This window comes from Phyllostomus hastatus, unplaced genomic scaffold, assembly GCF_019186645.2.
Source record: "Phyllostomus hastatus isolate PE091 unplaced genomic scaffold, TTU_PhHast_1.1 phas_contig_58, whole genome shotgun sequence".
NCBI classification, from domain to species: Eukaryota; Metazoa; Chordata; class Mammalia; order Chiroptera; family Phyllostomidae; genus Phyllostomus; species Phyllostomus hastatus.
In genome coordinates, this window is record NW_025333916.1 from 24,570,618 (window position 1) to 24,595,838 (window position 25,221).

The window sequence follows — 25,221 nt, forward strand, 5'->3', positions numbered from 1 at the left end:
CTCACTGTCACTTGGTTATGCCACACTTGGTTGTATTTTTAACAAACTGGAAGGATTTCCTTCCTTTTCTTTCCTACTCAAAACCTCCTGCTCTTTAGAGCCTAGCTCAAATCTCATCTTTCTGTGGTGTCATCTTTACAAAATAGCCATATTTCTCTCTCCCTTATCAAAATTATCAATTGTTTATTTAAGATAAGATAAGCCCAGGGTGGTCATAAGTAAGCTCTGTGACTAGTACCATTTAGTTTGGAATTGCACTGTTTTCTAAGTGTTTCTGATATATTAGATATTTTTTACTACAACACTGAGCACATTGCTAAGCGGATAATAAGAGCTCACTTATTTGTAAATCCATTCAACAAATGCCAGTGTCATATTAGGCACCAGATATTGTTCTATTTTCTGGAGACAAAACAAGCAGGAAAACAGGCTCTGATGTGTAGGAGCTTATGTTTTAGTGGAGAAGCTAGACGATGAACAAATGAAGAACTCATTTTAAAAACAGAAAAGTAGACCCTTGAGAAGTGAAAGGATGTGCCCAAGGACACAAAGAATATACTGTTGGAGCCAGGATTTGAACCTGATCTGCTTTCTAGTACAGCATTGTTTCCCAGTGCATCAAACCAAGTGGTCCATGTAACATTCTGGGGGATGTGCTCCATGAGCTGGGCACTATGGAATTATTTGCCAGTCCTGTTTTTTAAACATTTATTTTATTGTATGCGTATATTTACATATATGTATATCTGATGAGGGAGGGAGGGCAGTTTCGCAAAGGAACTAATCGTACCAGCCAGTTGACATTTGCCCAAAATCACACAATAAACCAATCATTTAAATTAGAACTCAGGGCTCCCTTTTCCTTTTTACAGCTCAACACAATGTCCAAGTATGCTTCAACACCACCTACGTATAGTTGTAAATGAGAATCAGAAAGTGAAAGGATTCTATGATCAGAGAATGCCTGCCCTTCATGGCTGATTTTCTGGGCAGTCAAAAGGGAGCCCAAGAATCCCACCGACTTCTGGTAAAAAGATACTCCCTTGGCTTTCCTAATTTCCATCTGTGGGAGCTGCAAGAGAGTCCAGCAGCTGTGAGTGTTCCAGGTAACACCACATGGGTAGGAGTGAAGGGGGTGGGGGCGCTCTAGAATTCTATATGCTCCTGACAACCTCTGTCAGCTGTCTCCCCAACACTCAGAGTTTCACCACTTTTTATCTTGAGACCCTCAGTACTAATCTGCTCTTGCATTTCATTGTAATTTCCATTAGTCACCACAAGAAGCTCTGAACTGGACAAAAATTGTATGATTCTTATATAAGGTACCTAGAGTAGTTACATCCATGGAGACAAGGTGGAGTGGTGGCTACCAGGCACTGGGAGGATGAGGTATGGGGAGTTGTTTAATGGATAGGGAGTTTAGTTTCGTAAGATGGAAAGAGTTTGGAAGATTGATTGCACAACAATGTGAATGTACTTAAAACTACTGAACTTATACACTCAAAAATGGTTAAGATGGTCTATTTTATGTTGTGTATTTATCACAATTAAAACAGGACCCAAGGCCATCTTTTAGCCCCTAGTCATTTATCTCATTTGTGTGTATGGCCATGAAACACAGCCTTACTCCAAGAATCCCAGTCCTCCCCGCTCTTGCAGTCTCTGTTTCCATGGCATTTATGATGATCTGACTTCCTGCATATATTATGCATGTATTTCTTTGCTTGTCATCTCTCTCTCAAGTAGAATATCACCTCCATCAGAGCAGAGATTTTTGTCAGTTTTGTTTACTGCTGTAATCCCAGTGTCTGAAAGAGTGCCTGACACCAAGTAGGTGCTCAATACATATTTGCTGACTGAGTGCTAATGGGTAAATTTTATGTGGATCTGCACAGGAACCGTGCGACTTATTTGTCCTGAAGCGAAAGGAAGGTAGGGAAAAGCAGTAGCTGTCACACGTCGACCTCTCTGTCTCACATTATTAGACATCATCACAGAAACTATTTGTGATGTGTTTCATTAAAAAAACCCCCAGAATTAACTATTTCAAAGCATTTGTTTTCAAACATAGCTGACAACGGGTGGGGAAGTACTTTTCTGTTTTATGAACCTGCCTGTTTATTGGTGCCTAGGGTGTTACCTTTGGGGGCTGCATGGTGCCCCTTCTGCCACCTTATTTTTTATTCAGTGATACTATTTCATGGCTTGTTTCCACCTTCATTTTTCATTAAAAATATATAGTAGACTCTTTTTCTTCATTCACCTCCTTGAACCCGTCATTTACTTGTCTCGTGTACATTCTAATGCTTTGAAAATTGCTGCAATCATAGGGAGCTGGCAGAATTCTACCTTATTAGCAGCACAGCCAGGAGCTAATCAGATGTCTTCATTTGCTCAACACAATTCACAGGACACAATTCACAGTCCATGAGGAGCAATTGCTTCACCACTTGCCTCCTTCCTTTTTCTGGGTACAGTTTTTCATTATGAATTCATTTGGATTTTCTGCTACTTTTAGGATCTTTTAATTTGAACTTTCTTGCTGTATCTCTCCACACACATGCTTGAACTGTTTTGTCTGACTTGACCATTCACTTTATTAATTATCTGGTCATTTTCATCAAAGACATTATATCCTTTTTTTAAAAAAAATAACATTGAACTATTTGATTGATTTGATTAATGATTCAGTCCAAATGGTTCTAGCCATCAATGGGGAGTTGCCTTCTGTCTCAAAGAAATTTACCTTGTCTCCAACCTTTTCTTCATTTTCTTTTTATTCAGTGCCTTCCCTTTTCTTTTGTTTCAAACTGATTTTAGAGCTCTTTATGAGGTGTGGGCTTTTCATGAATGCTATATGGCCTGATTGCTTCCTAGGCTCCTATTGCTTGAAGACACAACAAAGGCTTTCTTGTTTCCAGGCCTCCGCCTAGTAGAATTCAATGTGGTAAGACAAAAGTGTACATGTATTTACATATGTTAATACATGCAAATTCACAAAATTTATGTTTTTTGTACCCTTGAATTCTAGGTCTTTTGATATAACCAAATTAGGGTTAATGGTTACATTGGTTTTACATAAATTACTGCTGGTAAACTTTTTTCTTTCTTTTCTTTTTTAAAACTGGGTATGAGTTGTAATAAGAGATGTTCCGTAATCTCCTCCTCAACCCCTATCCTACTGTGGCCCTTATATTTGTTATCAGTAATTACAAGTCACAGTGTGATATCACTTTAGAGTTCTGAATGTGGAAATATGGGAAATCCTCCAAATAAACTCAAATCAATGATGGTGGAAATAACCGTTTCCTGCTTTTGCTTCTTACATCTCCTCTCTCACCCTCCCTTCCCACACAGAGACACATACAGAAAACACATGGCACACATATGCCTTCTTGACATTTCTAAGTATTTCTTTCATTTGAAATATGTATTATATATCATATCATAGTAATACCTCAGGAGCCTGGCATGGTTTGACATAAAGTACATGGATGATTATTGTTTTAGATTTAAGTAATAACTCCTCTCCCCAACTTTTTGTTTTAAATGGGAATTTTCTATAACAAAGTCTACACTCTATATCCTAGTAATTGGAGTACATAAAATATAACTAAACTTTTAAAAAATGATATAGGTCACCCATTAAAGAATGTTGGTGGGTTGTATAGGCAAGTAATTTAGAGCTGAGTTTTGATTCAGTCAGCATTTTTGGTTGCAAGCAACCTAAATGGATTTTGGCTTATACATGGTGCTTAAACAGTTGTAAAGAGGGTTGGGGGCAAGCTTCCAGAAATAATGCCCCAAAACAGTCTAAAGACCTGGTCCTGGGAGGAAAGTACTGCCACTTCGATAACTGAGTATTAGGTAGCACAGTTTTAAAAGTAGCTTCAGGGCCAGGAGCTTCTGGTTACAGTTTCTGCTGTTGCCACTAGCATGAGAGAGGGAGAGGACATGAAGAGAGGGAAAAATGGAGAGTGCTGAGTGCATCAGTTGGGAGTGATATTCCAATAGCGTGGACTCTGCTTCATGGATGTGCCCTTGTGGTGAGGGAATAGCTAACATTTTCAGCTAAAGAGGATGTCTTTTCCCTCTACCCTACTCATAAAATATGGAATTCCCCAAACAGAAATGGGTTCATATCTGAAAGCCAAGGTGAACATCAGGTGCCCACTTTAGGCTAAATATATGACATTCTAGGACAAATCTTAGCACTGACATCCTTGCATGTGTCCTGACGTGAGCCCAATTCCTTGTTTCCTTCTCAGGAGAGGGGAGTGCAGTCTATGCAACTGCAGCGTGAGCCTTTCTGCACTCAAAATTGAGATCTCCCAGGGGTTTTCTTGTCCTCAATATAATTCTTTAACATTCTTATCATGGAAGTTTGGCTTCTTTGGCACTGTTAAAAACATTGTCTTATTTTAGCACCCAGAGCTACTTGTTTTAGCTTCATGGGAAGTTTTTTTTTGTCATCTTGTAGAATTTCAGGGTTTTACTCCTAGACTATTAAAGACAGGTGGCGTTTGTGACTGCAGATGTAATTGGTCACCCTGTCTTCTGAATTTCCTTAGTGTCAGATAATTGTGAAATTTAGAATTCTGGATATAGGTTATTTCAGGTTTACCATTGTGTAGTTATGAAGAAGTTAGGACAGATGTCACTAAGTAAATCTAGACAACTGAGTTTTTCAGTTTACTTTTCTGTAAATGGAAGTGGTCCTGCTTGATTGAACTCCTGGGTGCCAGGATAATGGTCGAGATAATTGGTAAAAAGGAGTAGCAGAGATGAAGAGAAATCCAGAGTTTCCTGGCTCCTGGGCATTGTGGCATGCTTCCTACCTCCAGAATGGTCATCCAGAAATTAAACTGCATGAGCTCTTAACTTCTAGCCTTTTCAGTATTTATTGCACCCATCCATCAGCTCTTTTTTTTTAAAAAAGAGATTTTATTTATTTATTTTAGAGAGGGGAAGGGAGGGAGAAAGAGAGGGAAAGAAACATGACTGTGTGGTTGCCTCTCACATGCCCCCTACTGGGGACCTGGCCCACAACCCAGGCATGTGCCCTGACTGGGAATCAAACCAGTGATCCTTTGGTTTGCAGGCTGGCGCTCAATCCACTGAGTCACACCAGCCAGGGCTCCTTTTATACTTTTTAAAAGCACTGTTAGTAGATTTTGATGGGAAGAAAGGGAAGGTTCAAAAGCATTATCTAAAATTAAAATGCTATATTTGAGAGAAATAGATTTGGTTCAGATCCAGGCTCCACCATTGACTATGTGAACTTGGACAAATTGTTCAACCTCTGTGAATTTCAGTATCTTTCTCTGCAAAGCAGAGATAATAATGCTTGTTTTAGATAGCCTCTGAAGAGTAAATGAGATAAATATGTAAGTTACCAGTTATAAAGTACTCAGTAAATGTTGGATCCCTACCTTTATGGAGTTTATTTATGCCCACTGACCCTATTCCCCCTGCGGTGACTTTAATATCTTTTTACAGCAGGGCTGCTGGCGGGGGCTGTCAGCCCAGAGTTTGACAGACTCTCACTCCACTGTAAGTCAAATGTCACTCCTGAAACCATAATGAACTCTCCAAACTTCTTTTTTTGCATAACTTGATGGGGTTAGGGAATTATAACTGTTTTGGAAACATTCCAACATAGAAGCTATACAGCTGAAGAAATGAAATTCTGGCAAAATACCTCCTTCTAAGGTGTTACTTCTGTTTTCGGAGGACTGCCACCCAAATTTTGCTTTATATTATATATCCTAAATTATATTTCTTTCCTTATTTTTACATAATGCAATAATTTAAAAGAAAGCACCATCTTGGCTTTTATTTTTCCCCAAAGATGATAGCTTCTTCATTAGGATGCCTCATTTAAAGAGTATTTGTGCTTTCTCTGACAACCTTCCAAAAAATTCACTGCTGGGCAGAGGAAGAGGTTGATAAATAAGAAGTAATTTGTTCATAAAATTTATAAGCTACTGGAAATAAGGGCCCAGGAAGAAAGTGCCAAGTCAGCTTTAAGTAAGAAATAATAATCAAAACAGCAAATGTACAAGTGCATTATGGCAAGAAAAAAAATCAAATGGCAAGGCTCAATGTGAACAATATAGAAAAAACAATAAAGTGAAGAAATGTCAAATGAAGGATTATCTTTCCCCATGAAGAATCTATTCAAATCATAAATTCAGTGCAGGGTTTCTGCTTCCAAGACTTTACAGGCTTTACTGAATAATGCCAGTAGCAGCAACAGCAGCAGCCTTGGCAACAACGACAACAAAACCTTTTGTTTTCCTACCAGTTCCTAACAGTTTTATGTCTAACAGACAGGCTTTTCCTTGTAGACTTAACCCTAAAGGAAGGGCTCCTGCACTTGGGGTTGGAGGTATATATCAAGTGGGCATAAGTTTACATCTTTAATTGGTCTTTGCCATAAAGATCCTTTATTGGCCATTTTAGTCTTGATCTCCTAAAGCAAATGTTTGATTGAACACACATGATTTTATAACAATAAAATAACCTTTATTATTATTATTTTTTCTACCACCCCTTTACATTTATTTTGTGGAGGTTGTTCTTCCCTGCCTCTGTTAGTTCAGTTTCTATTTTGCCCTGACTCTGGATGAAAGATAAAATTTAAGGCAAATCATAGTAACTTTCTGGCCCCTTTCAGTTAATAGTGGTCATCTGTTAGTATAACCAGATCAGTATAATGACAGAATCAGTATATTTCATTGAAAGTTAGTATTTTTCCTCCCAGCTCAGGCCAGGCTATCAGCTCAGAGCAAAAGGGGATCTGGTCAGTTTTTTTCTTTTCCCCCACAATGTGCATCATACCCCTCCTTTCTCATTTTGAGATAAAGGCCACTATTTTGGATCACCTCGGGGTAGAAGGGGTACAGGAGGAAGGAGCCATGTTTGACTTGGTCCATGTTGCATCAGATGGCAGCTGACTCTTTGTGGGGCAATTTTGTGAGTTCTCTGAGTACCGCACCTTTGGAAAGTTCTCACTTGCAATCCAGCACTAAATCTGTTCTGCCTTCAAAAAACAACCCAAATCTAACCATTTTGTATTTCTTCCACTGCTCCCCATCCAACAAGCCACCACAAACACTATCCTAGATTATTGCAGTGGCCTCTTCCTAAGTGGTTCCCTGCTTTTGCCCCTGTTCCCTAGTCTTTTTTACATATAGCATCTAGAGCAATCCTCCTAACATCTAGTTTGCCTCATATCACTCCTGTTTCACTCACATTCCTTTGATGGACTACAGGCTATATGGCTTACCTTTCCCCAACTATACTCTTCTGACCTCATCTTCTAGCAATGTCCTCAATTTCTCAGAATACTGCACACATGATTCCAACTCAGAGCCTTTGCATTTTCTCTTCCCTCTACCCAGGATACTTTACTTCATATAGCCACGTGGCTTACTCCCTCACATCCTTAAAATCTTTGTGCAAAAATCTTTCTTAATAAACTTTTCCATGACCAATCTATTAAAGACGGAAAACCTGCCTTTCCCTAAGTATTCCCCTTATTTTTCTTTCTTGCTTTATTTTTCTCCATAACATTATTTTGACCAACTATATATTTTACTTATGTACTTCATTTATCTTCTCTTTTAATGTAAACTTTAATAAATGTGGAATTGTTTACAATTGTATCCCTAGTACACAGAACAGTGCTTGGCATGTAATAGGTGCTCATAATGTTTTTGAGTGAATGAGTGATTAATTACACTTATCATGTTTTATTATAATTCATCTGTTCACATAATTGTATCTCTCTTTAAGTACTTGAGAATAAGGTCCAGGTCTTGATTATTTTGTGTTTGCTATATATCTTGCTCAGTGCCTGGCACACACATTCTTGACAGACATTTATTGAATAAAAATAAAGAATAAATGAGCCAAGAAAGATAGTTGGGGAGGTGGAAAAAAGAAATAGAGGAGTGTAAACTACCATAGAAGATAGGGGAGGAGAAAGCTTCAAGGCAAAGTAAAGTGCTTAAATATTAAAGGGAGAGGAGAGTATGGGGCTTGGGATGGGGAAGGCACTAGGGACCTTTGAGGAGTGATGGTAGAGTCTAGGGTGGGAGACAAGTTGCAGTGGCCTGTGGGTATGATGACGGTGATTAAGCAGAGACTGAGATGTGACGGACTCTGTGCAGAAGGAGCTTGTGAGGGAATGAAATGGACTTCAGCCTAAGGGGAAGTTGGTTGGGGTAATAAATGTGTATATATTAGCATGCGGGAGAATTGAAGATGTTTGTAGGTGAACATCTAGTGGAGAGGGAGATTAAAGACTCAGTAGAGAGGTGATAGATGTTGGAACACATTTGAGAGGAGACAGGAGGAGATGGGATCAAGAGGACAGGAGAAGCAGTCCTGGGAAGAAGTAAGGTTACATCTTCTCTGAGGTAAGGGACATTCACGGGTCCTGGCTTAGATACACAGGTGCGGAGTGAGTGAGTGAGGGAAGGAGGGAAATACCTAGCTCTCTACTTATGTATCTATTTATTAGTGTCTTTCTACCTGCCTGCTCATCAATCCATCCAGCTGTTCATCTGTCCATCTTTCCGTGTATCTATTCATCTATTGGCTATTCCATTTTTCTTAGAGCCCAGCCTCATTTTCTTGGTCCTGTGGTATTCTGAGGTGAGGCCAATGGATGGAAAACTTTTCTCAAGGTATGTGCAGCTGTCCATGGCAAGCAAGGTGTTTTGAATTGCCCTTCACAGTAATTCCTCTAGCTTGAAGATCACTCTGAGGTCAGATATACACAGTGCAAGATCAAAACAACCCAGCTTACTAATACTTACAGGTTTGTACTTTTCAAAGTACTTTAAAATCCAAAAATCTTCCAGTTATTTGCTCATCTCCACATAGTTCTCTGAAAACTTGGCAAGATGATTGTAGGTAAATAATTTCTACCTTTTCCTATAATATCCAGCAAAAGTATTGAGAAATGCTTTTTTCTTCCAATAATTACCTCTTTTCTTTATGAACAACAGAAGGGGATGAAATAAAGAGTAAATGAAAGAAATGAAAAAAATTAATCCACTCTGATTTGACACTCTGTCCAGTTAATGAACCCTACACAGGAACCACATTAACACTGCCACTGTTTTTAATGATGGAATAACTCAATATGTGCACTCATTTGGGACATTTATAGATTATTAATTACCCATACACAGCATTAAGGCTACAAATGTAATTACTGAGTCTGTCTCTCCTCTCTAGCACAGCATCTTAGACCTGTTTCTTGAATCACCCTCTGGGGTGTGAAGCCCCAGACATACTTTATGCTCCTCTGAATCTTATTGACCAAATCTCCCTTAGCCTCTTGCTTATATTGACCTGGCTGGCACCCTGTGCTAAGTGCCTGCTCCTAAGTATTGATTCTCAGGGCAAGGATATGATGATGACTATGACACCCCCAATTATGCTTGCATCCACGGAGAGGACCCAGGAAGCAGATTACAAGGATCAGTTTACTTGGGAAACTTATGGGACATTTGTTGCCCTTGCCTCGGAATCTGTGCTTAAAGACAGTTTAAAAATAGTGAGAGCTGTTAACTGCAGAAAGAGACATGCTGAGCAGATGGGCCATTACAGGCCAAGAGCCTAAACTGATGGTAAACCAGAGTGGAGGTTTGGAAACAGGGGCTTCCTTGGGGAAATGTATTTCTTGTTCCCAGATGTGGAGTAGTTATTTCAGTAGCAATAAGGGTGACCTTAAAGAGGGGCCAATTTCTGGCGTGACTCAGGGCTCAGGCGTGTGGAGCTTTACAAAGCAAGATTTCCAGTGCTGTTATAGTTTTTGCCCCAGTCCCAGTGGCTTTGCCCGGGGTGCCTCTGGAGGAACCCACAGAGATAGGGCATGGACTTTTTCTTTATTGGGGGAGGAGGGAGCACAGGGTTCCTCTTTTTTTTCTCTCACAATGCACTCTTATTATTTTTCTGATTATAAACATATGTCCTCATTGTAGAATATTAAAAATTTTAGACAAAGTAGAAAGTGAAATTCCCCTTACTTCTACCTGATAGACATAACCATTGTTTTAATTTGTTGTATACTTTTCAAGAAGTTTTTCTGTGTATCTATAAACACAGGCATCAGTGCCCATACATGCTTTAGATAAACAAAATCATATTAGACTTGCTCTTCTATAGAATATTTCATACACATCTTTCTAGGCTAATAAATATAGATTTACTTGGTCTTTTCAACACATAAGATTATTGGTTATACAGTTATGGTACAATTTAATTGCTCATTTAGATTTAATTACAAATTTTTATAAACAATGCTACATATACATTAATATTTATCCATTTGTTCAGTCATTTCCTTTGGGCAGATTTTACAAGTTTAACAGTTAGATCAAAAGGAATGTAAAATTTTGGTATATGTTGTCAAATCTTTACCTCCAATAAATTATACTAATTTACATTTCACCAGTAAAATAGTTATACTTTCTCCAACTTTGAATATTATTATTCTGCTCAATTTTTGCCAATCTTAAAGTAGAAAATTATTATTTTTTAAGATTTTATTTATTTCTTTTTAGAGAGGAAGGGAGGGAGAAAGAGAGGGAGAGAAACGTTGATTGGTTGTCTCCCACACACGCCCTGAGTGGGTACTGAACCTGCAGCCCAGGTGTGTGCCCTGACTGGCAACTGAACTGGTGGTAACCTTTTGCTTTGCAAAAAAAACAATGCCCAACCAGCTGTGCCACAGGGATCAGAGTGAAAATGATTATTTTATTGTTATTATAATTTACCTTTCTTTGGTTACTAATTAGGCTGAGTACTTTTCACATGTTTTTGGGCAATTTGTGTTTCTTCTTTTGAAATTGCACTGTTCATGATTCTTTACTTACTTTTGAGGAAGGGGAGATTAATTGTCTTAAAAAATTGAGTAATCAGAACTCTTTATAAAATAGATACTAACCTTTCACTGCTCTTTATGTTACATATTTTCTGTCCCAAAAAGGTTTTATTGCTGCTTTTATTATTTTTTCTTTTTATTTTTATTAATGATTTATTGTTTATGTTATTACAGTTGTCCCCACTTTTTCTCCCCTCTGCCCCCTTCCACCCAGCCCACCCCCACTTCCATAGTCAATTTTCACACTGTTGTTCATGTCCATGGGCCCTTTATATATGTTCTATGACTAGTCACTTCACCCTCTTTTAGTCAGTCCCCACTGCCTTCCTCCCCTTTTACTGCTGTCAGTCTATTTCATGATTCTATGTCTCTGGTTCTGTTTTGCTCATTTGTTTATGTTATTCATTAGATTCCTTTTATAAGTGAGATCAGATGGTATTTGCCTTTCACTGACTGGCTTATTTCACTTAGCATAATAGTCTCCAATTCCATCCATGCTGTTACAAAAGATAGGAATTCCTTCTTTCTTTCTGCTGTGCAAATGTTTCCATTGTGTAAATGTTCTTTTAAAAATATATAATCTTTGCCCTGGCTGGTATAGCTCAGTGGATTGAGCATGGGCTGCAATCCAAAGTGTCACAGGTTCGATTCCCAGTCAGGGTACATGCTTGGGTTGCAGGCCATGACCCCCAGCAACCTCACATTGATGTTTCTCTCTCTCTCTCTCTCCCCCTTCCCTCTCTTAAAAAACAATATATATATATAATCTTCATTATATTTTTTTCCAATACCATTTAGTCCCTTTATATGCCCCTTCCTAAATGTTTTTTAATCCATTCATCTACTGATGGGCACTTAAGCTGTTTCCAAATTTTGGCTATTGTCATAGAGGTACATAAATTCTTTCAAATCAGTATGTCAGGATTCTTTGTGTATATTCCTAGCAATGGAATCACTGGGTCAAAAAGTAGTTCCATTTTTAATTTTTTGAGGAAATTCCATACTGTTTTCCACAGTGGCTGTATCAGTCTGCATTCCCACCAACAGTGCACTAGGGTTCCCTTTTCTCCACATCCTGGCCAACGCTTGTTTGTTGATTTATTAATGATAGCCATTTTGGCCTGTGTGAAGTAATAGCTCATTGTGGTTTAATTTGCATCTCTCTGATGACTAGTGATGTTGAACATCCTTTCATATGCCTATGGGTCCTCTGTATGACCTCCTTGGAGAAATGTCTATTCAGGTCCTTTGTCCATTTTTTAATTGGATTGTTTGTCTCCCTGGTGTTGAGTCATATGAGTTCTTTATATATTTTGGAAAGTAAACCCTTGTCTAATGTATCATGGACAAATATGTTCTCCCGTAGAGTTGGTTCCCTGTTCATTTTGATGATGGTTTCTCTAGCCACACAGAAGTTTTTTAATTTGATATTGTCCCATTTGTTTATTTTTTCCTTTATTTCTCTTGCTCTAGGTGCTATGCTGGTAAAGATATTACTATGCGAGATATTTGAATTTTTACTGCCTATGTGTTCCACAAGGATTTTTATGGTGTCGAGACTTATATTTAAGTCTTTTATCCATTTTGAGTTTATTCTTGGTGTTTGGTGTGAGTTGATGGTCTAGTTTCATTTTTTTACATGTACCAGTCCAGTTCCTCCAACATCATTTATTGAAGAGGCTGTTTTTACTCTACTCTAGGCTCTTGCCCCCTTTGTTAAATATTAATTGACCACAGAGACATGGGTTTATTTCTGGGTTCTCTATTCTGTTCCATTTTTCCATGTGTGTGTTCTTATGCCAGTAGTAGACTGTTTTGATTATGGTGGACTTGTAGTATAGTTTTATATCAGGTATTGAGATCCCTCCAACTTTGTTCTTTCTCAAGATAGCTGAGGCTATTTTGGGTCCTTTTTGGTTTCATACAGATTTTTGGAATATTTGTTCTAGAATTTTAAAATATGCCAATAGTACTGTAGTAGAATTTGTGTTGAACTATAGATTGCTTTGGGTAGTATGGACATTTTAATGATGTTAATTTTTTTAATCCATAAATAGGGTATATGCTTCCATTTATTTGTATCTTCCTCAATTGCCTTCTTCAGTGTCCTATAGTTTTCTGAGTACAAGTCTTTTGCTTCCTTGGTTAAATTTATTCCTAGGTACTTTATTTTGTAAATGGGATTTTTCCTCTTAGTTTCTCATTCTGATAGTTCATTGTTGGCATACAAAAATGTCATCAAGTTCTGAATATTGACTTTGTATCCTTACACTTTGCTGAATTTACTTATTAGATCAAACAGTTTTCTGGTGAAGACTATAGGACTTTCTATATACACTATCATGTCATCTGTGAATAAAGGGAGAAGTTTTACTTCTTCCTTTCCAATTTGGATGCCTTTTATTTTCTCTTCTTGTCTGATTGTTGTGGCTAGGACTTCCCGTACTATGTTGAATAAGAGTAGTGAAAGAAGATGCCCTTGTCTTGTTCCTGATCTTAAGGGGAACGCTTGTAGTTTTTGCCCATTGAGTATGATGTTGGTAGTAGGCTTTTTGTATATGGGCTTTATTATGTTCTGTATTCACCCTCTTCCCATTTTACTGAGTGTCTTTATCATAAATGGGTGCTGGAGTTTTATCAAATGCTTTTTTATTTGATACGAGCATGTGATTTTTCTGTTTCATTTTGTTTGTGTGCTGTATCACAGTTATTGATGGGTAAATGTTGTACCATCCTTGCATCTCTGGAATAAATCCCACTTGATTATGGTGTATGATCTTTTTAGTGTATTGCTGGATCTGGTTTGCTAATATTTCGTTGAGGGTTTTTAAAACCTGTGTTCATCAGAGGTATTGGCCTTTAATTTTCCTTCTTTTTACCTGGTTTTAGAATTAGGATAATATTGGCTTCATAAAAAGAATTTGGGAGTCTTTTCTCCTCTTGAATTTTTTAGAATAATTTGAGAAGAATTATTATTATTACTTTAAACTAAGGATCCAAAATAGTTTACTCATTGTATTTGGTTGTTAAGTACCTTTAGTTTCTTTTTAATATCGAATAGTCACTCATATTTTCCCCCAGATAATATAAACTTTAAAAAAATTTCTTAATAATTAAAAAATGTTCTGTATCATATTAGATAAGTTTCTTTCTATTTTTAATTTATTCATAGGTTTAACCTGAATGAATATAGAATTTTGTCAACTGCATTTCTGCATTATCAAACTCATCATTTGGTTTTTTATTTTAATGTATTAATCCAGTCTATTACATTGATAGATTTTCTAATGTTTATTCATCCTTGAATTCCTGAAATAAATCCTATTTAAAGGTGTTGTATTGTTCTTTTAATGTGCTGTTGGTTCTTTTTTGTTAATACTATTTTTAGGGTATATATATCTATCATATTCATAAGTGAATTTGACTTACAGGTTACTTTTCCTTCACTACTTTGGTCATCTTTGATACCTGGGTCATATTAGCCTTGTGAAATGAATTCTGAAAAGCTTTATAGAACTTCTTTTTATGAAGCCAACATCTGACACTTTTTTTTGGAGGGTGGTTGAATTCACTAATTCTTTCAATTCTGGTTCTTTTAAAAATGTTCATGTAGTTTCTTAGAAAATTGTTGATCTTTTGGGGGGCTTTCACATTATTGGTATAAAGTTAAAAGTAGTATTATTTTATTAAAAATAGATTCTTCCCTATCTAGTTATATTTATTTTTTTATTGCTAATGTTGTGTTCTCTAACATTTTTTCCTTTTGTTAGATTTTTCAAACATCTTTTAATACATTATTTTTCAAAGACCTAGTCTTAGTTTTACTCAGTAATTCTAGTTGTCTCAAGCTTTCTAATTTATTGGTTTCTTTTATTTATTTTGATGTTCTTTTTCTGGCTTCTGAGTCTAATGTTCCAAAAATATTTATCCTAGACATTTCTTGTTTTAGGAAAATACTTATTTAAAGATATGATTTTTCTCCTGAGTATGATTTTGGCTACATCCCATAGAACTTTTCCATTTAGTTTTTTAAATTATGTTAATTTCTAAATAGTTTATAAATTAAGTTTTTATTTACTTTTTGACACAAAAGTTATTTAGAAGAGTGAGATTTTAGATGTAATTCCATATTACTTTCTTTAAGAATTCTACTTTTAGAAACTTATTGAGATTTTTTATGGTCTATTAAGTTATCTTTTTCTCTACATATTTTAAATAAACATTCCATGGACATTTGAAAAGAATGTGTCCTCTTCCTTTTTTAGAGAATTCATGATTTACTCTGAAGTCAAGTTTATAATATATATTATGCACATTTTTATGTGTATTTCTTGTCATCTTGATGTGACGTATTTTGGGAATGTTTTGTTAATCTTTTCCTCTGTATGTATGGGTTTGAAATTTTTTTTTCTATTTCTAGCAATTTTTTTTTTTTTTTACTTTTTGAAAAGAGTATAGTAAAAAGTTAAAAGCCTTGATGCTGGTCCATCTGTCTGGTTTGAGTTCAACTCCACCCTCATGAGCTGACAGACCTTGACCAACTTTTTCAATGGTAAAATCATGCTGTTTACTTTATAGGGTTCTTGGGAGGATTACATGAGTTGCCGAATGTAAAGAGCTTAGAGCACTCACCACACTGTGAGTGCTCCATTACTCATTAGATATCTGCTGCCAGATATATTGAGTGAAAATGTTCATGGTTGCTATATATTCTGATGAGTCTGTTTATCAATATAAAATAACTTCCTTTGTCCCATATGGATCTTTTTGCCTTGAATTCTATATGAGCTATATGGCTACAGTGCTTTCTTTTTTGTATTTTCCTGGACTGTCTTGGGGCAGCTGAGTAGGAGGGGTGATCCCCCTGCAAAAAGAAAAAAAACCCTGAAATTTTTTCAATAAAAATTGTGTGTTTATTCCTACATGTTTAAACTTTAGTCACCTTCAACGTATTGGGTTGGCCAAACAGTCCTTTAAGTTTTTTCCATAAAATAAAATACATACTTTTCAGTTTCACTAATAACTTTATTGAGTTGGATATTTTGAGTATGTTGGCTATCTCCTGCTATTGGCTTCCAGTGGGTAGAGGCCAAGCATACTGCTAAACATCTTCCAATGCATTAGACAGCCCATAGCAAAGAATTATTTGGCCAAAATGTCAATAGTACCAAGAAACTTTGCAAACCACTTTTGACACATTCGATCAGTCATAGCATCTACTCCATACACCACACAAATCTTTCTGTGCATTTCAGTTGTGTTTTTACCTTTCATGAAATAATAAAGCATAATACACTGAAAATGTTGTGTATTTTCTTCCATCTTCAATATTAAAATGGCTGCACAAAAATTCACCAATTTTAATAAGTTCTTTTTAAAATGCACTCTGATATGACAGCTGTCACAATACAATCTAACACAATTATTTCAAATGCAGTTAAAGACAACTGAGCACTACTACAGCCATAATATGGAAAGAACTAGACAAACTTTTAGACTATTCCAGTCCTTTCCATATACCTATGAAGACATTTTCCCTCTGCTCAAAACAATTTTTGAACTCATCAATTTTGATGTTTTTTTAGTGCTTCTGCCATGTTTTGTTTCACCTCTTCCACATGGGCAAAATGTTTCCCTTTGAAAACTTTTTTCATATGAAGAAACCCAAAACATTCACTTGGGGCAAAATTGGGTGAATAAGGAGAGTGTGGCATGGGGGTAATCACGTTTTTTGGTTAAAAACTGCTGAACACTCAGTGAGGTATGGGCAGCTGTGCTTGTAAATGATGAAATGGGCAAGTATGTCCAGAGTCTTCAAAGAAAATTCGCTGAAGCCAAACACAGCCTCTCACAACAATGCCAGTTGGTACACTGATACAGAGGGGTTCTTAGAACACCCACCTAGTGGGGGAAGCCTGTACTACAAGGGGCCCACCCTCCAGAAGATAATTTGTTTTTTTGGATCCTCCCTCCCATTTCAAACTTTCTGTATTATTTTGTAATATATCTCTTGTGAGTAGCATATAGCTAGAGCTCATTAAAAAAATCAGTGTGAAAGTCTGTTATTTAATAAGGGAACTTAACCTATTTACAATTGTTGGGATTACTGATATTTTTGTCATCTTTGTGTTTTTTACTGGATACATTTCTGGATCTCTTATGAAGGATTATGACTAGTTGCTAAGCTTAGATCTTTTGAGGATGGTGTGGCAGAAAAAAGTCTGCTTCTCCTACTCCAAAGTTAGAAAAACCAGAAGCATGCCAGGGAAATAGCATGTGAGGTCACATTCCTTTTGCTATCCTGGAACTGGCTTTTCTTTCTTTCATTCTTTTATCCTCACCTGAGGATATGTTAATTAGTTTTAGAGGAAGAAAAGGTAAAGAGAGAAACAGATATATGAAAGAATTGATCAGTTGCCTCCTGCACACACCCTGGCCAGGGATTGAACCTACAACCTGGGTGTGTGCCCTGACTGGGAATCAAACCTACAACCTTTAGGTGTATGAGAAGGTGCTTGAACCAACTGAGCCACCTGGCCAGGGTCTGAGTTTTCTTTTTCTTTTTTTTTCTTTTAAAGATTTTATTTATTTATTCTTAGACAGAGGGGAAGGAAGGGAGAAAAAGAGGGAGAGAAACATCAATGTGTGGTTGCCTCTTGTACACACCCCCACTGGGGACTTGGCCTGAAACCCAGGCATGTGCCCTGACTGGGAATCAAATTTGACAACCCTTTGATTCACAGGCTGGCACTCAATCCACTGAGCTACACCAGCAAGGGCCTGAATTTCCTTATAGCTATCATTCAGTGAGTACCCAACATGAGCCAGGGGCTTTTCTGGATACTTTTTACATATATTGCTTCATTTAACTATCAGAACAGCCCCATGAGATAAGTTATTATTGTATTTATAGATAGGGACACTAATTGAAGAAATCAGAGAATGCTCCTGAGAAGTTGAAGAATATATACTCTGTAATCTATAAACTCACTCCCTTTTCTACCATGTATGCATGGGATATGGAGTAGGAGAAGAACTAGGTTCCTAAATCAATTTTTATTGAATTTCTAAATGATCAGTTTGCCAATGCTGCTGGATACAGTGGAGCTTCTTAGTTTAGTTCACCCATTTTTCATACTAGTTCAAGCTTCTGCTCTATGTTGATTGTTCTGGAGTGGATTATCCAGAGTCTAGTAGCTTTTTCACTTCTAGAGGGGAACAAAGTTTTAACTCAGTGGTGTATGCCACAGACTGTCTTTTAACCTGTTTTTTTTTTTTTTTTGAGTGGGTCTGGAGTTTGTGGGATCTGTGTTTGGCCCACATAATCCTACAGATGAGAAGGCTCTTGCTTTATCCATCCTTCTATCTCTAGTGCCAAGAAGAGTGCTGGGCCTACAGTAGGTGCTATTACTTAAAATCACCAGACCTCAGAAGAGGGAAAGTTATTTAAATTATGAAGTTTTAGAAAAAGGCCCATGGAGTAGAAATGCATTCTCTTAAAATTATGCTTTCTATAATCACTACACAATTGTATATAACACAATAAAAAGAAAGCATGTTTATTAATGTTTAAGAGCTCACTCCAAACTGAAGCAGCATGTGCTTTCAATAGGTGAAGGTCCAAGTCACCACAGGGGGTGGGGGTGGAGGTAGAATGACATTGACAGAGGACTGACTGTGTGCACTTGTAATGCAAGTGAGGACATCTAGCTAATAAAAGTGCTCCCAAGCCAGCTGCTGGGGAGACATATAGCCCTGATCTCACAGGGATTCCACAGTTGAAAAAAAAAAGAGCAACCCAAACGAAACGCCCCAGCTTACATCAGGGAAAAGCTGCTGCAGAGTTTTTAATGAGATCCCTAGGTGAATCAGTTTTTCATACAGCCTGTTTGACTTCCACAGATATCTGGCTAGACCTTGATTGATTGTCAGGCTTTTTAAGCAGCATCGATTTTTCCTGCTGAAACACTGAGATGATGAGGTCATTGCATTTTGCCATGCTATTGAAGTTCTTGTTAAAGCAACCTGGAGGTTATAAGCACATCTAAGCACTGGCTTCTTGCTTGTGCTAAGTTTGAGCGATGGGAAAGTTGAGGTAAGTAAAATGAAAAAGGCCAAAAAAATTCTCCTGTTGGTTGTGAGGGAAATTTCAGAGTTTTATGCACTGTAATGATAACTGGTAGCTATTAATTGTAGCTGATCATTTCTTTTCATTATTAGATCTCATTTATTGAGCATTTAAGTACACAGGACCGGGGACTGTCATGAGTGCTTTACACACAGAGCTTGATAGCCTCACCCACACCTGGATGAAGTAGGTGTTACTATCTCCACCTTGTAGATGAGGGAGCTGAGTCTCAGAGAGGTAGGCTGGCCACTCAGGGTAACTAATCAATGGAAGAGGTAAGTTTTAGATCAAGCTGTGTCTGATTCCAAAGTCCATGATTGTAACTGCTAGTTTTCTGCATGGCAGCTGTGTGTGAGTAGTTAGAGATTCCCTCTGGGGGAGACCAGAGAGCAATATCTGAGGTGGCTGCACAAGTGACAACTCTTTCCCATATAAACTTGTGTCCTAGGGAAACTGGAAGTAGCACAGTGCCTTCAGATACACCATCTTGATCTGCCCACTTGCAGAAGGTGATCATCTGACTATCCCTTTTGCAAGGGTGAGTTTGTGCCCATGAAGGGGCCCGAGAGGGCTTTGTACTCTTTGGGATTCCTCCAGCTACCACCTATTGATCAGTGGCTGCCAGAAGCTTTAATCCGATTAGAGTCTGTAAAACTGGTTTCCATCTCTGGCGCCTGACTCAGGTTTCAGAGCAAGGGGAAAAAGTATGACATCACCCTTGCTTGCATCTGTGCTGGGTGGCTAATGAAATTACGTGATGGATTTGAGGACCATTAAAGTCAATGTTGATCCTTATTATTATTAAGAGTACTTTCAAATTTACTGCACCATGGGGCAGGCTTGAAAGCATCATTTTTCATAGGTGTGTTCATTGCTCTGGATTTCAGTGTACAAGTCTGTGCGAGATGAAGAATGCTTACAGCACAGAGAATCAAATCTGAAATCTTCAGGATGAAAAGAAAGTTCATGTAGTTCTTTAGCTGGAGGGAAGAGAACGTTCTGGGATTTTTATATGAGGATGACCTTGGGTTGAAAAAACCTAAAATGAAACAAAAACACGTTTGTCAAAGAAATATAAGGTACCACTGCTGCTATCAGCATCAGAAATAATCTTTTTAAAAAGTTTAAATGGTTACTATGCAAGAAGAGTGTTCAGTTCAGTCACTAACAATTTACTCAGCATGGACACTGAGCGGGCACCAAAAATACAGTATGCTGAGGAGAAGGACCGGGTCTGTTTTGTGCATCTCCAGGGCTAAGCTAAATGTCAGGCAGGCAGAAATGGCATACACACACACACACACACACACACACACACACACACACAACAGGGTCTGGCAGAAGTAAGGCTTGCTTGAGTGTGGTTGGTAGGGTAAAAATGTGGGTATAATAACTTATAGTTTTAATTTGAACATTTCACCCAGAATGTCATATGATGTGCTTGAGTGTGATATTGTTATGTTACAGAATTACATGCTTATGATTTTATAATAAAAGATTTTGTAATAATCTTTTACAAAAGATTATTTGTGCTGAGAGGTGTTATTTGTGCTGAGCCCTGTATATAGATAACATGCATAGTGGGAAGATTAATTGAGATAATCCATGTAAAGTACTCAGACCACATAGTTATACATACACATATCCATGTATAAAATATATACTCTAAAGTACATAGATCTTGATGGTCAACTCAATGAATTTATACACATACATGCCACACACACATGTACACCTATAAACTGTCATCCAAATTAAGACAGAACATTTCCCATATCCTAGAAGCCATTCTCTTGCTCCCTTACATTCCCCCAACAGAAATAACCACTTTTTTGACTTCTGTGTCCACAGGTTAGTTTTGTTTATAACAATATACTTCATATAAATTCATATAAGTTGAATATTTTGTAAATGAACTCATACAGTGTTATCTTTTGAATCTGGCTTCTTTTGCTTATCTTTATCTCTGTGAGACTTATTCATGTTGCCCCATGTAAGAGTATGCAAAGGTAGTTTATTATTATTGCTATGTAATATTCCATTACATTAATATTCCACCACCTATTTATTTTCCTGTGATGCACATATGGGCTGTTTCCAAATTTTACTTATTATAAACAAAGCCATTGTGAACATTCTTTACACATGTCTTTTGACAGACTTTTCTGCTTATGTCTTTTGGGAATATTTGTAAAACTGAGACTGCTGGGTCATATAAAATGTTTTTGAATTGTTGAATTAACAATGCAGTTCTTCATTTGGCTGTGGCCCATGCAGGCCTTGCAAAAGACCCTTGGTCACCTATTCCTTGCATTCTCTGTGGAACACAACTGAATTATAGCAGAGAATTAAAGCACATATACAAATCATTTATTATTTGTTTAATAAGTTGACAATATGAGCATACACATGTGGTTTTAAGGTATAAATAATACCAGAAAACTTGATACACTAGTAATTTTATTATAATAAACTCAGTATTATATTCCAGGTTACACATGATCAGTATATTCATTAAGATTTTTTTATTGAGAGCCTACTGTGTGTCAGGTACTATTCTAGGCATTGAGGCTATTCTGTTGTTTGTATTTTCATATGAATTTTAGAATGAATTTGTTAATTTCTGGGATTTCGACTGGAGTTGCATTGACTCCCTATATCAATTAGCATCTTACCATTATTGAGTCTTCCTATTCATGAATATGGTTTTTATTTAGGCTTTTTAAAATTGGCCTCAGTGATGTTTGGTCATTTTTAGTGCAGGTGTTGTACAACTTTTGTTGGGGTTATCCCTAAATGTTTCACTTTATTTGGATGGTATTGTAAGTGGTATTTATTTTTTCAGTTTGTGACTCCTTGTTGCTATTATATAGAAATACAACTGATTTTTGTATATTGATCTTGAGTCCTGTAACATTGCTGAACTCACTTACTAGTTTCAGTAGCTTTTGGGTAAGCAAACAACTTTTAATGAGCAAGCTGAACAGGCACGTGTTTGTAGGTGTAATGCATCCACAGCATTGGTCTGAAGTTGGCTTTTGAAGCTGGGCAAGGATGCCCTCCATGTTCTCTGGGAATGGCTCTGTGGTGTTTTTTCCAAAAGATACAGTCTTTCATGGAGAAGGGTTAGTGAAAAATCATAGTGAGTGGTTACTTCCAGACAGTACGTGGGCAGGCTGTATGGTGGGGAAGAATAACAAGATGTGAATAAGCATGAAAGGCCCTCCTAACACACCATGTGGAGGTAGGTCTGTGGGAGATGGCATGCCACCCTTGCAGATAGTCATGGGAATAGGGTGAGGAAAAGACTACTGTGTCACAGCAGTGTTTCTCATTCCCTGTGATGAGAACATTCTTCTGAACCAACCCTGAGCGGAAGAACTGAAGTGGGAAGAGTCTTGGCTGTGTCTATGTGATAGTAAATACATGGATGATAGCTGGAAAGTTTAGTTAATGCACTGAAAATTTATTTCAATTCATGGATTATTGTTACCATGTGGATAAGGCGGATTGTCAGGGTGACTTTGTTTTTAGCTGCTTATTTGATGTCACAGAGGCACAGTTGTAAAATAAGAAACAGCAAGCTGTGGCAACAGATTGCTTATGACAAGAGGAGGATTGAAATGAGTCAGACAGAACTCCAGTGTTTTTTAATGGGAGTTTGATGGTACTATCTGCAGTGAGAAGAAACCCTGGCTTCCACAAGAAGATGTACAGATAAGGCTTACATTAAGTTGATCTGGGCATTCAATTTTAAGTAATACTTAGTGGGACTGTTCTCCATCTGTTCTCTAGAGTCTCTGAATTCCAAGGAGATCCATTGAGGGCACTGCGAGGGCAAAGATGATAAATCCAACCAAGTAGAGATCTAGATCTTCCATCTTCCTTCCTCCTACTCCTAACTTCTTCATTAAACCAGAGAACCTTCCCCTCCTTTTAGAAAAAATCTGTATTATGTATTAGGATTCCACATCAGAAGTTGTTTTCAAAAGAACTGTGTGTGTGTGTGTGTTTGAAAACTGCTGGACTGGATCAATGAAAGTGATCAATGGTAAATGCCTTTTTCACAAACAAGGAGCAATATGTCACATAGAACTTGAGCTCTTTGGAAAGTTGAAGGGAATTCCTTCATTTCTTTCCTGAAATCTGCTAAAGTGACAAGTTACTGATAGCTCATTGCTATGGTTGCCAAATGTTGCATGGGACATACTTATGCTAAAACATTTTGCTGTTTATCTGAAATTCAAATTGAACTGGATGCCTTTTATTTTTATTTTCTAAATCTGGCAACTCTAATCCATCCATAATTCATAACAAAATAGTGAGTGGAGTCTTCCAATATAATGGTTTTGCTATATATTGACCAAAAAACGCTCACATCTTGGCCACATGTGTCATGGTCCCAGATCCTTCGAGCTCCCACACACAGCTTTCCCAGTGGCCAGCATCCCTTCTTGCTGGAACAGGGATAAGGGAACAGGTGACGTCAGTACTTTTGTAGGCCAGAAGGGCCTCACTTTCCCCCAGGACACTGAAGACAAATTAGTCCAAATCCTGCCATTGAATTGATTTTTCCAAATTTTGTTTTTTGTTTTTAAGTATCACTCCATCTTTGAAATTTAAAATTGCAAATTGTAATTAGAATATTGATGGTGTCTTGGAGTACTTCATCAATATTATAGACTTATCTCACAAAGGTAATTTTAAAAATTATTTTTGTTGTCTTTGTCACTTTTTCTTTGCAAACCTTAGTTCATTTTATATGTTATATTGCCAAGCACTTGGTCATTGCTACTAAAAAGATCTTGCTCTGGTTCTTTATCCCTTTTCCCTTCTTTTATAAATGCCTGTTAGAGATCTGAGTTTATCAGAGAACCCCTGGGTAGCTGCATTGGCATTTTAGATGTTGCTTGCTTGTCTTTGTCATTTAAATACCATCACAATAAATACCATCTTTCTAGATGGTAAAATTAAATCCATGCTTTGGATTTATTATAGGAGTGGTTAATAGCTACTTTATCATCACATTCAGTCTTCATAGTCCTATGAGACAGTGTTATAGCTTCATTTTATAGGCAAAGAAACCAAGACACAGAGAGGCAAAGCAACTCGCTCAAGACCCACAGAGCTGGTAATCTGCAGAGTTAATTTCAAAATTATTGTCTGATTTCAAAATTATTCCTTATGGCTGTTGTGTTATATTCTGCAAACAGGGCTTTGTTGGTCTGGCTTCAGTCAATTATGTACAATAATAATCTGATAGAGTGACTGCCTATGTTACAGTCAGTCCAATGACAAGAAAAATTGATTGTGCTTCTGCATGGTGAGTGAGGGGAGATAGCTGAGTTCTTCCTAGTAGCTTTGTTCTTACAACAGGAGTGTTTTTTTTCTTCAGTAAAACACTTATTTTTCACCTAGAAGAACTGGTTGTCTAATTGGGTACTTTCTCATGTTCCAAGTAATTAATTTTAAAAATCTGCATACAACAAAAACCCAACATCTAGTGAGAAAAAGGGGGGAATATATGTTTGTGTATTCATGACGTTCATTTCCTTTGCTGGGTTTAGTTCCCTTTGCATGTGGATTTCTGAAACAGAAGCTAGATGTCGGCATTCTTTTTGTTTTCCCGTATCCCTCAACCTGGAACCTGGTTTCTAGCCATGTGTTAATTTTAGCACCATTTTAGTTCATTAAAATAATTGGCAAGTTCCTTGAGTTCATCACAATGGGATTTTACCTATTTTTAACTGTCTAAAACTTAATGTGGTGGTGCTATTTTTACTTGGAAAAATTTTTTTGAGAAGTTATTTCTGAAAATGTTTCCCTATAAGGGAGGTCCATTTAACCATTTTTTGATTCAGAGTGGAGAGAAAGCCAAGTCTCCAAGAAGTTAAATAATCTGTAAAGGGTTTCCCAGCAGTGCCCAGCCAATCCTCCTGCCGAGGTAGTGTTGGGACCTGCTGCTGACATTCTGTCCTTGGCACAAATGATGCAACCCACAATGTCTGTAACTCTCAGCCCTGCATTCACTGACCTTTAGAGCATGGAGGACATAATTATCACAACTCAGCATTGTGACCAGGCCCCCTTCCTCTTCAGGATGTCCCCTAATCAAGAAGTTGGCTCTGCTGTCAGTATGGTTTGCCTCTGCTTCTCTCATTGCCCACTCTGTTGGTGGGTGGTTTAGTGA